The sequence below is a fragment of the Pleurodeles waltl genome, chromosome 4_1 (assembly GCF_031143425.1).
Source record: "Pleurodeles waltl isolate 20211129_DDA chromosome 4_1, aPleWal1.hap1.20221129, whole genome shotgun sequence".
Taxonomy (NCBI): domain Eukaryota; kingdom Metazoa; phylum Chordata; class Amphibia; order Caudata; family Salamandridae; genus Pleurodeles; species Pleurodeles waltl.
Window position 1 is genome coordinate 849,823,795 of NC_090442.1, and position 14,263 is coordinate 849,838,057.

Genomic DNA, 14,263 nt, shown 5'->3' on the forward strand with positions numbered 1-14,263 from the left:
GGGTGGGGGTGTTCCCCTAACTTTTGCCTCCCCTCCCCCGTGTTGTAGATGCAGTACTCACCGGTATCTTCTGCGCCTACATCGCTGTTGGTCATAAAGGAGCAGAAAGACAAGGGCGGGAAGTATTTGGAGTTCCGGGTCCATGGAGTCGTCGTTCCTTGTGGGATGTGTAGAATGTGAGCGTTTTCCTATTGCAAAAGCTGTTTCCGCCGTGATTTTATCCACGGTGAATCCGCCCCGGAAAAGGTGGCAGATTGGCAGGTTGTAATGGTGTGGGCGGTACATTGTCTTCCGCCTGTCTGTTGGCGGTAACCGCTGCGCTGCTTGTCTGTACCGCCGTGGCGGGCGGTGTGTTAAAGTGACTGTCTTTGTTGGCGGTTTCCGCCATGGTCATGATTCCCTTTTTTTTGTCCGTCTGCCTGTTTGCGGTATTACCGCACCTTTTACACCGTCCGCCAGGGTCGTAATGACCTCCTAAGTATGCTAACAGGCCAATCAATACCAATAAAGTCATAATTAGCAGTGTTATCCCTACAATTTTATAGCATCTGCTGTTTCCCATCATCTCATTTGAGACCAGAAAACAAAATGTTCTGTGGGTAAAGTAAAAAAAAATAAACCAACATTTTCTTCAAAACAATGTTTGCCTTTTTTCTGTTTATTTCTTTAAAATAATATGCAATGATCAACATTATAGAGACTGAAAGTCAAAAAGAAATTCAAGCAGTATTTGAAGGATTTTCTAGACTAGTTTCTCAGTCAAAGATCACTTTATTTCTTTATGGAACTTCTTCAATGCTGGATAATTTCAGTCTCAATTTTACTTTTCAGGGCGGTTCTTATCAGTTTCAGTCAATGGCAGAAGCACTCTCAAATTAATATTGACTACTGCTCATTCTGAAGTGATATTCATTGGTTTTATCTGCTTCATTTTCAGATAATATAGCTAAATACACCCAATCGGGTGACACATTGTTGTTTTGGAAATATCCTTATTGCTAATAATTTTGCATCTAGTGATTCTCTCACTTGTTTCTGGGTGTAACAGTTTCTCACAAGACTCTTGAATCCTGTTCTTGCTCAGAATGCTTTCATTTGCAAGTTCACTTTCTTTGAATGCCTTTGTTCTCTCTTCTTCCACTGTAGTGTTTTAATTTTCATCTTCTTCCTGGCTTTACTTTGAGTTCATCCCTTCTCATGTTTTGCCGCATCACTGAGTTTTTATGGATCAAATCTGTTTATTATTATTTTGCAAATATAAACATACAGAATACAACACAATACAACTCGGGCAATAGATAACATATTTCACTCCAACAAAGACCACAGCACTGACGGCTGGCGATCTGCCCATTGAATTCCCACTCTCCGGGCTACACCGAAGTCAGCCTCCCACCATCCTTATATCATAACCCAGAGAGTCAGCGAGCAGTGCTAATACACTTCCCAATTGCGGGTCCTGCTAATGTGCATCCCCCAACAAATAAATAAAACATACGAACAATGTGTCCCTCTAGAGTCCAAGTCCTCTCCTTGTCTCTCGGGCCCCACCACACCCCTCCCCGACTTCAATTCTCCAAAGTCTGCCCTTCCGGCAGCCTGCACCTAGATCAAGTCAATCTCAAAACCCTCAAATAGGCCGGACATGTTAATTCCGTAAACTGAGGATACAATCTGCAGAAATGGCTTCCATAATTCATTCAAATTACTCACTCGCTGCTGGGAGGCCAGGGAGAGTTTTTCCATAGCCAGGATAAACCACAGCTTCTGTAACCATGCCGTCCGCGTCGACACTCTGGCTGTACCCCAGAGAGCAAGAATCTGCTGTAACACAACATTAAGCGCCAAAGCCATCTGCCTCCCTTTTAGCGATCTTAGGGGGAAAGTAAGGGGATTGGGTAATCCCAGCACTATATACGATGGGAACCTTGGAATCTCAGTGTGAAATGCTGTATCTATATCATCTAGTATACTTTCCCAATAACGATGTAGCTTGGGACAGTGCCACAGTAAATGCACCAGTGTACCTGTGGCTCCACAACCCCTCCAGCACCGATCTGACTTATCAGGACTCCATGCATGGATGCGCGCTGGAGTATACTACCAGTAGGAGGCCACTTTATATGATGTCTCTGTCCCTGCTGCATTATAGGCTGTGTGGTATGTTCTATAGAATATGCTGTCCCATTCCTCGTCTGAAAATTCCCTCCCCAGTTCGCTCTCCCATCTCAGCTGCCCCTTCGACTTGGGCGGTCGCTTCTCTCCCTGTAGGAGTCGATACAGCTCGGAGATGGCACTTTTATCACCCTTCTTTAGCAGCAGCCATTTCTCGAATGGTGTAAGGGGCCTATCTATTAATGGTCTATTAGCCGGCTGGAGGGCCCAGTGCCGGACCCGATAATACATCAACCGATCCACCTCCTGTAAGCCGTACATCTCCTTCATCTGGTCAAAGGACAATACCCCTTGTTCATCAAAGAGGCTTCCCACTGTCCTACAGCCCCCCCTCATACCAACATCTCAGTCCCTCCAAATTAAGCCCAGACTCGAAGTCCGGATTCTCACCAATGGGGGTCATCGGGGACAGGAAAGACGTCAACCCCAAATGACAAGCCACAGTGTCTTATTCGCAGGGTTACTCCCGTGACCGGAGAAGAATAAAGTCCCCTAGCTCTATGCCGACATAGGAGCCAGGGCTCCTTCCATATATGGGAGCCCGCTACTGCTTGATCCATAAAGCACCAGTGTTTCTCCATGAGCGGACTGCTCCACTCTAAAAGAAAGAGCAACTGCGTTGCCTGGAAGTAACGCAGGAGAGACAGGATCGCTAATCCTCCCCCATTCTTAGGGCGATACAAAACCTGTTGCGGAAGTCGTGCCGGTCGGCCCTCCCAAATAAACCTCAGGACCACCTATTGAAGAGTGGCAATCGTCCGGGGAGGTGGGGTCAGCAGGAGCGCTTGGAATACATAAAGAATACGCGGTAAAACAGTCATCTTAACCGCCGCCACTCTACCCAGCCATGACAGCCTATGTCTCCCCTACGACTCCAGATCTCGCTGTACCTCACGGACCAGCTTCGTATAATTCGCGCTCGCTGTCTTCGCAGTCGATGTCGCCAGATCTACACCCAAGTAATAAAGGTGTGTTGACGACCCCACAGGAAGGGGTATATCGCTCTCAGATCCGGGTTCATTGATAAGCTCAGGATCTGCAATTTCTGCATGTTCACCTTAAATCCTGAAACATGGCTAAACTCATCTAATATCCCCAATAGCGCAGGCAACGAGGTCATAGGCTCTGCCACTGAGAATAACATCGTCAGCATAAAGAGTAATAAGATGGTGGTCCCCCCTGAATTTCACACCTGAGACTGAAGGACTGACTCGCAAGCGCTACGCAAGAAGCTCCATATAGAGCGCAAACAAGAGGGGTGAGAGCGGGCATCCCTGTCTAGTCCCGCGCCTAACTGGGAATGGTAGGGAAAGCACGCCATTAACCCGAACTGCCGCCCTAGGGGATTGATAGGCGCATCGTATCCAAGATCTAAACCCGGGGCCCAGACCAAAACACTTCAACACCTGAAAAAGGTAAGGCCAGTGAACTCTGTCGAATGCCTTTTCGGCATCTATAGCTTAAAAGAGCGTGGCCCTACAAGATCGGTCTATTTAATGCAGAAGCCACTTTGTGTTATCGCCACATTGACGATGTGGGATTAAACCTGACTGGTCCGGATCGATAAGACCCGGCATATAAGGGTTAAGGCGATGTGCAAGAATCCCAGTAAACAGCTTGGCGTCAATATTCAGAAGCGAAATCGGTCTGTATGAAGCGCACTCTTCTGGGTCTTTACCCAACTTCTGTATAACAGCAATGGTAGCATCTAACATACTAGGCGTCAAAGCGCCTGTCATCTGAAAGGAATTAAAAGGACGCACAAGGAGCGGGGCGAGCCCCGCACAGAAGGTCTTTTAAAATAATGCTGTGTACCTATCAGGACCCCGTGACTTTCCAGCCTTTAGGCACAAGATAGCTGATATGACCTCCTCTGCTCTCATCGGCAGATCCAGCAGCGACACCTCCCTCTCCAAGAGGGGTAACTGCTGTGTCCTCTAAATAGGGTTCCAGAGCCGTGTCATCCCGCACCTCTGCCGCATACAAGCCCCGGTAAAAATCTGCAAAAGCTTCAGCAATCTGGTCGCTCGAGTGGGCCTCCCCCCCTGAAGGGGAACAAATTAATTTGATCGCCAAAGCCGCCCGTTGCGCTCGCAGTCGGTGCGCTAAGAGTTTCCCACACCTGTTGCTGCCAATATAATATTTATGCTTAAGTCGCACTACTGCATGCTCTACCCTATCCCAGTCTAGTCTTTTCAGTTGCTGCCTCACCTTCTCTAATTCCCGCCAAGTTCTCGGCGCGCCCGTGGATTTGTGGGCACGTTCCAGTATAGCCACCCTCTGCTCCAGCCACTCCTTTATCTCCCTCCGTGTCTTATTGTCTTGTGCGGGCAGTTCCATTACCTCGCCCCTCACCACAGCTTTCAAAGCCTCCCAAACCGTCTCCACAGAAGTACTACCATCGCCATTAAAGCTAATGTAGTCCATGATCGCGCGAAGCGACGGTACTACAGTCTCGCTCTGCAGCAAGGAATCCCTAAAACGCCAAGTCGGTGTACCCACTCGACCAACTTCCACGGAAAGCTCTACGGTAACCGGAGCATGATCAGTCAAGGCCCTCGGTTCGATCGTGGCCTCCTTAACTCGGGGCAGAAACTTGTGTGAGACCAGGAAGAGATCAAGCTGTGCGTAAGTCTTGGACGCTGCTGAATAAAAGGAATAATCTTGCAGCATGGGGTGAAGCTTCCTCCATACATCCTCCAGCCCACATTCAGCCAGCCACTCTCATCCAGCCTCTGATAGCTCCCCTCCCTGCCCAAAGCGTTGGACCGAGCGGTCAAGCTCGTTGTCCATTACTAGGTTAGAATCTCCGCCCACCAAGATGGCGCTATCTGGTGAGCTAAGTGTTGAGGAAACTACCTGTCTCAAGAATGCCTCTTGTTGAACATTTGGAGCATAGAGGGAGGCAACGGTGAAGAAGGCCCCCAATCTTACTCTAATAGCCAGGAACCTGCCTTGCACTTCAAGTACCTTCCCCACCACTTCCCCAGTGAAGGACCTTGAGACAATATTGCTACCCCTGCATGCTTCGAAGCCGCCGAGGACCAAAGTTGTCTAGGAAACCAGCGCAAGCGCATGCAGAACTTGTCTTTGTGCAACAGGTGCGTCTCATGCAATAAACAGATATGGCTCCCAGATTTCTCTAGGGCTGACAATATCGCAAGCCGCTTGGTCGGGTTATTAAGCCCTCGGACATTCAGACACAAGCACTTAACTGCCATACATCACAGGGCAGAGTTTGCTGTGAGGGGGAAAGGGATCTGTAGGGCGACCGAAGCCTGGGCCTAACACAATATCTCAGCCACTCTAGGTCGCACGGCCCGCCCATTGTAGCCCATATACATGAGTCTCGCAGGGAAGCAAAACATAAATATATAACACACAACAAATGCTCAAAGTAACAAAGTCCTCTCCCACACATCCCGCAGAGGAAATGTCCCAATGAGGCCGTAGAACCACACTGTATCGTCCACCAGGTCCACTGACCAGCAGCTCGGACCTTGCTCGAAGGATCGTAGGCTCGCCCAAGCTGCCTCCAACCGATCAACAGCTCCCGGCTCCCATCACCTAGGCACTTGTCCCAGCCGCCACACTGCTGACTGCCGCTTGACGTTCCGGAATCTGCTCCGGCAGAGTAGGATGCCGTCTATTTCTTCGTTTCTCCCTCCCCCACCACTGCGGGCGCAGCCCGTCGGCCACCCCCAGCATCAAGGCCGAGCCCGGAGTATCCTCCTCTAAACCCAGGATTCGGTTTACCGCCGTCAACAATTTCACCTGACACAGCTGCTCTTCCCAGTGAAAGACAAGGCGAAACGGGTGACCCCACGAGTACGACACCCCATGTTCACGTAGGTGCTCTGTGATAGGCTTAAACTCACGCCGTCCCTGTAAAGTCTGAACCGAGAGGTCCTGGAATAATTGGAGCTGATGACCTCTAAAGTGGACCTGCGGGAGGTTGTGTGTTTGCTGCAGGATGCTTTCTTTCAGCCCAAAGTTTTGGACGCAAGCCAAAATATCCAGCGGGCGGTCCCCTGCTCCACCAGGGTGACGCACCTGGTGCACTCTGTCTAGGATGATCTCCAGAGGCTCCTCCGGATCAAGGACAGAGCGGAACACTGTCACAAAACCACCAATGTCCTCCTTCTCTGCCCCAGTCGGTACCCCTCTAATGCGGATGTTATGTCTGCGGGACCGATTCTCCAGATCTTCCACTGCCATCTGGAGGTTTTGCTGCTCCTGCAAGAGAATAACCTCCTGCTGCAGGTCTGCCAGCTTCTCACCCCGGGCTGTTTCCCCATCTTCAACCTGTGCTATTCGTTCACCCAGGGAGGTAAGCTCAACCCGTACCTCCTTCACCTCCTGTGATATGTCCTTGCGGAGCTCCTGTAAGTCGCTACGGAGGGAATCAAACAGGGAGGAAAGAAAAGCCTTTGTAACAGGTGCCACTTCATCCTCTGCCATCTCCCTCCACATCTCAGGGCCTTTCGTGGACGGCGGTTCCTCATGTGCCTCACCCAGAACCGGATGTCCCTCCGTGAACATATCCCTCACCGTCCGGTCTCTCTTTGCATTAGAGGTCGCCATCACTGCTGACCTCAAACCGCGGAAGGACAGGTCAGCCAGTCGGGCCACTGCTCTTCACACCCGGGGATCAAGTGCTCCTGGCCGCCCAATACCGCCAATGGTCGTGTGGCCTCCTGCAGCAGTCCAGCCCTGCTTTGGCTAGGGCCTTCGCGGGCCGACCGCACCGCCGATTAAAGGCCGAGGCCCATCAAGTGCCCGGCAGCACCTCTAGCACCTTGCCGCGCGCTCAGCCGTACCTCAGACACCTCTGTCCTCTTAGGCCCCTTATACATAGACCCAGCAAACAGGCACCGCCATCTCCAGGACCAACAGCTGGCGTTGCCCTGGACTCCTGGTGGAGATTCCCTCCTCAGAGGCCCTGGTCCCGAGAGCCGCCACTTCCGCGGCCGAGCCGCCGTGTCCCAGGCATGCGTCAGGACAGGGCGCGCCCTTCAGCCCTCACGCCAGCCTCCGGCGTCAGCTCCGATGCGCCTCACCTCACACGCGGGGATCCAGCCGTGAGGGCACTCAGCTCTGTGGGGTGCCCAGGGGTTCCCCCACATTGGGAACCACGGCCGGACTTCGCAGCCCCCCCACGCTGGGAGATCCGAGGAAGTTAAGAAGCCGGGGCAGCGGAGATCGGACCCGCGCGTCCGTTCAGTCCGCCATTTTAGCCACACCCCCCTTCACTGAGTTTTTGGCAATTATAGTCCAAATAATTTCTGATTCTACCTATTCTGAGACTCCTCTTGAAGAGGGATTGAGAAGAACACTTTTCATACGTCAATTACTCTGCTTCTGATCGAATCTGGAACAAGATTACTGTTGGACTCTGTACCACCAAGTTACAAGGCTCAACAATTATATTGGTCAGAAATCTTGTATGATCCTCCATTTGCCATTTAGCTTTTTAATTCCCATCACTGGAGAATGGCAAGGACTACAAAGCAGTTCTTGAAGAATTCCCTGCTTAATATTTTTTTCAATTTCTAGTTTCATTCCATTCTCAGCCTCTCTTGTAAGTCTGTACTGCATAGTCCTCAGAAATAGTGCATCTGGTTAATTTTTATTTTGACTGGTTCTACCTTTTTAAATAGTCCAATTCCTTTGGCACTGAAATCCCATACTTCTTTGACAGCATGTCTTAAATCCAGAGGCTGGTCATAACTGGATATGACTCAACTTGTGTCTTCTGAATTATTTCAAAAACGGAATCCTTATCTTGCATGGCAATTGCCACACCATGTGGTGTACATTGTACAATATATTACCTACTTCATTTTGTGAGTAAGATCCCTTCCAGGCAAATTTACTAGACCTGAATCTCATGAAAATGGATTCTTTTACAGTCCTATTTTGACTGTAACATCTGCTATAACTGCATTCAAATGTTTGTTTATTGCTGATCCCTACTACTTGGACTTCTCTTCTTGTGAGGGGTAGGTTTGGATCTTCAACTGAACGAACTTTAGAATGGGTAGCCCCACAGGGTTAAAAAATTAAATGAGGGCGCCATTGACCCCTTCGTCAATATTGCCACCATTCTGGTCTATGTCAAGAATGCACCAAGCATGACATTTTCCTCCAGCATAAGGCACTGTCATTTTGAACTGCTCCTTGCCATCTCATCATTTAGAATGATAGTATTTTTGTTGGTACCCTGGATTATATTGCATTTTAATTCTCATATTTTGCTGCATCATTGGAGCTGTTGAGATGGAAATTCGAAATTATTTGAATCTGCATATTCTGCTCAGTATTCTGCATATGCAGCATCCTGCTGCCTCTGATTTTGCTGGAACTGATCTGAAGTCATCTGAATCCTATTGGATTCTCTTTACATTCTGTTCCCCAGTGTCCAACCATTTCACAATGAAGACATGCTGTGTAACATTTGCATTCATCCTATTACCTCTACCTTGCATACATTGATTCATCTGATTTATTCCAATCTGCACAAAGGTTTTTTGAACCCAATTAATTATGTGATCCTTTCTCAAACTGCTTTGTCTGAGCAATCAGCATCTTCTCCTTTAGCTTATTTTTGCCTTGTCTCAAAATCGTCACTACTATTTTGCTCCAGCATCAGGATCTCAATGCTCTTAATCTGCCAACACAATTCACTCTGTTGATTGTGATCACTAATCTCTGATCTGAACCTATTTACAACAGCAGAAACAAAACCACTAGCTTCATCTCACTTTTAATTTCTGACTCAGTTATGTTCTTAAAAACATACATTGACCTTGATAACATCACCCATCCTATGCTCTGGAAGACATGGTAGAGATGACTGTTTACCCAAACGTTAGCTTTTCAACAGTCTCCTCTTTGCATTCAATGTGCTAGTTTAAATGCAAGAAATTAAAATTAGTAAAAGTAACCAGATCTTGTAGAGTGCCTGTACCTTCTGCTCCTGCCACTATCTTCATGACTTCTTAGACAATGGTAGCATAAGGCAAGCCAGTTTGTCGCCACGCCTTTAGCTCCAGTTCCTCTAATCTTTGTTTTACACTTCTGCATCTTACAGACTGACGACAAGATCTGACACTCAGTTTAAAATTCTATGGAAATCTGACGCACTGTTTTTTCCTTTGTGGGCCTACGTAGTATTTTGTAAAAAGTATGTATTTTCTAACTCAAGACCGTTGTGTTCAATTTCCACAAAATGCTAACCCCCATCCCAAAAACTGGTAGCTTTTGGAAAACAAAAATATTTACATCTGTTGCCATCGGCTTTTTTTTTTTTAAACAAAAAAGGATACAGAGATTTTCACCTAAATGATAATTGCACCAATGCAGCGAATCAGCCGTTTTTCTCAAGAACCATTAAGAAAAGAAGTACCTGAAAAAGTCTTGCAGAGTTACAAAAGTCTCCATTACCAAGAATTAGTAGTTCAAATCCAAATCTGAAGATAAAACAACCTTTAAAATTAGTCTTTTATATGGATGAAGTGATCATTCACTGGTTTTGTCATCACTAACATTCCAGGGCCACCCAAAACAATTCACAACCAATTTCTCTGTCACGGTTACTAAAAATTCAGGCCCATATTTATACTTTGACGCACAACTGTACCAACGCAGTTGTGCGTCAAACATCTTACAGCCGGCTAACGCCATTCCAAAGCACCATGCGGGCGCCTTATTTATGGAATGATGTTAGCCGGCACTGCGGACTGGTGTGCGTCAAAAAAAATGACTCACACCAGGCAGCGCCGGCGTAGGGGAAAATGGAGCTTGGGCGTCAAAAAATGGGGCAAGTCAGGTCTGAGGCAAAATTCTGGCCTCAACCCGATTTGCGCCATTTATTTTGGCGCCCAACCCCCATTTAAATGACTCCTGTCTTAGCAAAGACAGGAGTCATGCCCCCTTGCCCAATGGCCATGCCCAGGGGACTTAGGTCCCCTGGGCATGGCCATTGGGCATAGTGGCATGTAGGGGGGCGCAAATCAGGCCCCCCTATGCCACAAAAAAAAAGGAAAAAAAAAAAAACTTACCTGAACTTACCTTAACTTCCCTGGGATGGGTCCCTCCATCCTTTGGTGTCCTCCTGGGGTGGGCAAGTGTGGCAGGGGGTGTCCCTGGGGGCATGGGAGGGCACCTCTGGGCTCCTTCTGAGCCCACAGGTCCCTTAACGCCTGCCCTGACCCAGGCGTTAAAAAATGGCACCCATCAGGCTGGGCGCCGTTTTTTTAAGGCCTGTCCCCTCCTGTGCGTCAAAATGACGTCACAGTATAAATAAGGCACACAGGCCTTAAAGTAATTTTTTGGAAGGGAACGTCTACCTTGCATATAATTAACGCAAGGCTGGTTCCACCTTCCAAAAAATGACGCCCATGGTGGAACTTTGACACCCGCGGGGTCGGACGTCACAGTATAAATATGGGGCAGTGTTTGCGCCGATTGTGCCTCAAGAATTTTGACGCACATTCGGCGCAAAGAGTATAAATATGCCCCTCAGTGACCTAATTAAGATGTACCCTGTCATGATGGAAATTCATCACAAGTTTGTTTTGGACCAATTATAACTACTTGAACATCTGGGGCTATCGGGAGGGGGGCTCCTCTGCAATGGAGGAGCATCGCCCCACTGGCTCAGAGCAAGCAGCTGAAAAATAAAACAATATTTGATTATCAATTTATTTTTCAGCTGCTGGCTCTGAGCCAGCATGTGCAGGGAGGGTTGGTGCTGGGCCATGGGAGCGGAGATGAGGAGTGGAGTGAGTGCACCTAACAGCGAATGTCAGTTAGGCCAGACGTCTTACTGTGTACTTAGGTTTCACCAACTAGGCTGTGTTGCAATTCCGGGTTGGAGGAAGAGCACAGATTCTAGTGCACTGTCTGAGCCGCACACCAAGCCACTCAGACCAATCCTGATGCTTCTCTCATGCTAGGCATAGCATGAGAGCAGCACCAAGATTGCATGGGGGAGCCTGTGCAGGTATGTTTTAAAACAAATGTTTTTATTTATTGTCCCCCCCCCCCAAATCCTCGTCTCCCATCCCCCGCCCCTCCTTGAGGTCTGTGACAGCCCCTACTGAGGTCTTTATTGTATAGGGTGATCTCCCATGGTCGGCATGGAGCAAGCTTTAAATGGGTGCACCAAGCACAGACCTGGTCAGTGTGAGCTATTGGATCATGAGCCACCCCCAGGGCAGCCAAAAACTTGTGCCTACCTGGTGGCAGCACATTATGGAATGGCAGACCAGCTGATTGAATCAGCTGGTCTCCACCTACATCAATAATAAAATGCCAGTGCAGGCGCAAAATGTTTCGCTCATTATCATGGGACCACATCTCTATGCTAATGGAAAGCCTCTTCAGAATTATGTCAATCCTACTTGTGACTGGTGTCTTACAGATGTGCAAGTGTCTACAGCACCATTTTTTAAATATCAAATGCCCCAGGGGTGCCGTAAGAAGGTGCACATGCCTGTTGGACTTTTTCCCTTATGCAGGGTCATCCCCAATCTTTTTACCTCCTGCATCCTAATTTTTCTGACCTGTTGTTGGCTTTTGAGCTCTGAGCACCTTACCACTGTTAACCAGTGCTAAAGTGCATATCCTCTGTGTAAATTGTATTGTTGATTTGTTTATCCATGATTGGCATATTTGATTTACTGGTAAGTCCTTGGTACATTGCACTAGAGGTGCCCAGGGCCTGTAAATCAAATGCTACTAGTGGGCCTGCAGCACTGGTTGTGCCACCCACCTTAGTAACCCTGTAATCATGTCTCAGACCTGCCACTGCAATGTCTGAGTGCAGTTTTAAACTGCCAGTTCGACTTGGCAAGTGTACCCACTTGCCAGGCCTAAACCTTCCCGTTTTCCACATATAAGAGACCCCCCCTAAGGTAGGCACTAGGTAGCCCCATGGGTAGGGTGCAGTGTATGTTCAAGGTAAGGATATATACTGATGTGTTTTATATATCCTGACAGTGAAATACTGCCAAATTTGTTTTTCACTGTTGCAAGGCTTATCTCTCTAATAGGTTAACATGGGGGCTACCTTTAAAAATGATTAAAGGTGTAGATTCCCATTGGGAGCAAATAGACATGTGGAGTTTGGGGTCTCTGAGCTCACAATTTTGAAATACATCTTTTAGTAAAGTTGTTTTTAAGATTGTGTTAGAAAATGCCACTTTTAGAAAGTGGGCATTTTCTTGCTTAAACCATTCTGTGACTCTGCCTGTTTGTGGATTCTCTGTCTGGGTCAGTTTGTGTCACTGTCTAGAGAGGTGCAAACAGCCCACCTGTCAAAGGGAGCTGGGGTGTAGTCTGCATTTCCTGATGAGCCATCTGTGCTAGGAGGGAGGGGAGGATTGGTCACTCGCACCTGAAAGGGCTGTGCCTGCCCTCACACAATGCAGTGTCCAACCCCATGGTGTGTGTCTGGTGCCTGACCTGGGCAAGGCAGGATTCCACAAACAAGGGAACATGGGTTTTAAGAAGGGCACCCAAAACCACAGACTTTAGATCACTTCTGGACATCAAGCGGAACCTATGCCTGGAGAACAGCTGAGGAGAAGTGCTGCCCTGCCTGAGACTGCTTTGTGGAGCTATCCTGCAGTTGCTGCTTCTGCCTGTGCAAGTGGACAAATACTGGACTTTGTGTGCCTTCCTGCTTGCGAAGAAATCTCCAAGGGCTTGTCCTGAGCTTGCCTCCTGTTGTTGAAGTCTCAGAGCCATCAAAGACTTCTTCTGGCAGCACTTGGACTCTCTGCTCAGACTCCTGCCCTGCCAAGTGGTGCCCTATCCAGTTCCTGGGGCCTTGGAAGGTGAAGCTGGCAGACCAAGAATGAAAATCCACACACAGACTGGCATACAGGGAGAAATTTGATGCACCTTCCGAGACGTGGCTGAAAAAAGACACACCGGCGGCTTTGCGGCAGAAATCAACACACAGAGTTGGAAGAATGACACTCACACCCGCTGACGGAGGCTGTTAACGTCGCAACACACACTGCACGGTTTTGCTGACACTGTGCGGCAGGATTTTTGATGCAAACCTTGCTGTGTGTTGAAAAATTACGCAACCTGAGTGCTGCATGGATTGACGCATTGCTCCTCTGAAGGCAGGAAAAACAACGTATGCCGACCTGACCAGAGAAGGAGAGAAAACGCACAAGCTCGCTTGCACACTCACCTGTGCGTGTTATTTTGACGCAACCCAAGTACATTTTCATCCTAACAGCATTACCGTTGTGTTTAAAACAACATGAAGACTTTTACATTTTAATTAATAACTTGACTTGCGCATGATGGATTTTTGTCGTTTTGGTCTTGTTTTGTTTAGATAAATATTTCCTATTTTTCTAAACCCGTGTTGTGTCATTTTGTAGTGTTTTCATTGAGTTACTATGTGTGTTGGTACAAATACTTTACACCTAGCACTCTGAAGTTAAGTCTGCCTGTGCCAAGCTAAAAAGGGGGGTGAACGGGGGTTAACTGAGCGTGATTCTACTTCACCCTGACTAGAGTGAGGGTCCTTGCTTGGAAAGGGGGCAACCTGACTGCCAACCAAAGACCCCATTTCTAACAATGCCCATTACACCACCAGGGAAATGTATATAATATGGGCTCCACAAGTGGAAAAAGTAAATAGTAAGTTGGATGAAAAAAAACGACTGCTGTGGAAGTGTCTGATATAATGTAGTTCATATTTCTGACTCTGAGGAAAAAGGTAGCCGGAAGATAGGGATAACAATCTGTTTATTCTAAAATCCTTTTCTCTTTGCATTTCTCACCCTAATGTGCCTCAATGTTTATCTGTTTGCTTACCTTTCTCCCATTCTGTTGGTTACATTTCCAAGTCCTGCTATGATCATACTTGCTCTTCTAAGGAGATGCAAAAATGCATTAAATGCACAAATATTTCAGACTGCAGGGACCTCTGCCGACTCAGTCCCTAATTTGTGTCCTGATAGTAAAACTCGAGCACCACTGCTCTGATTTAATAATTACAAGTGCTGGAATATCTTCTGAGCCCCTATGAGCAGAGAGCAGCAATGTGCGAAATGAG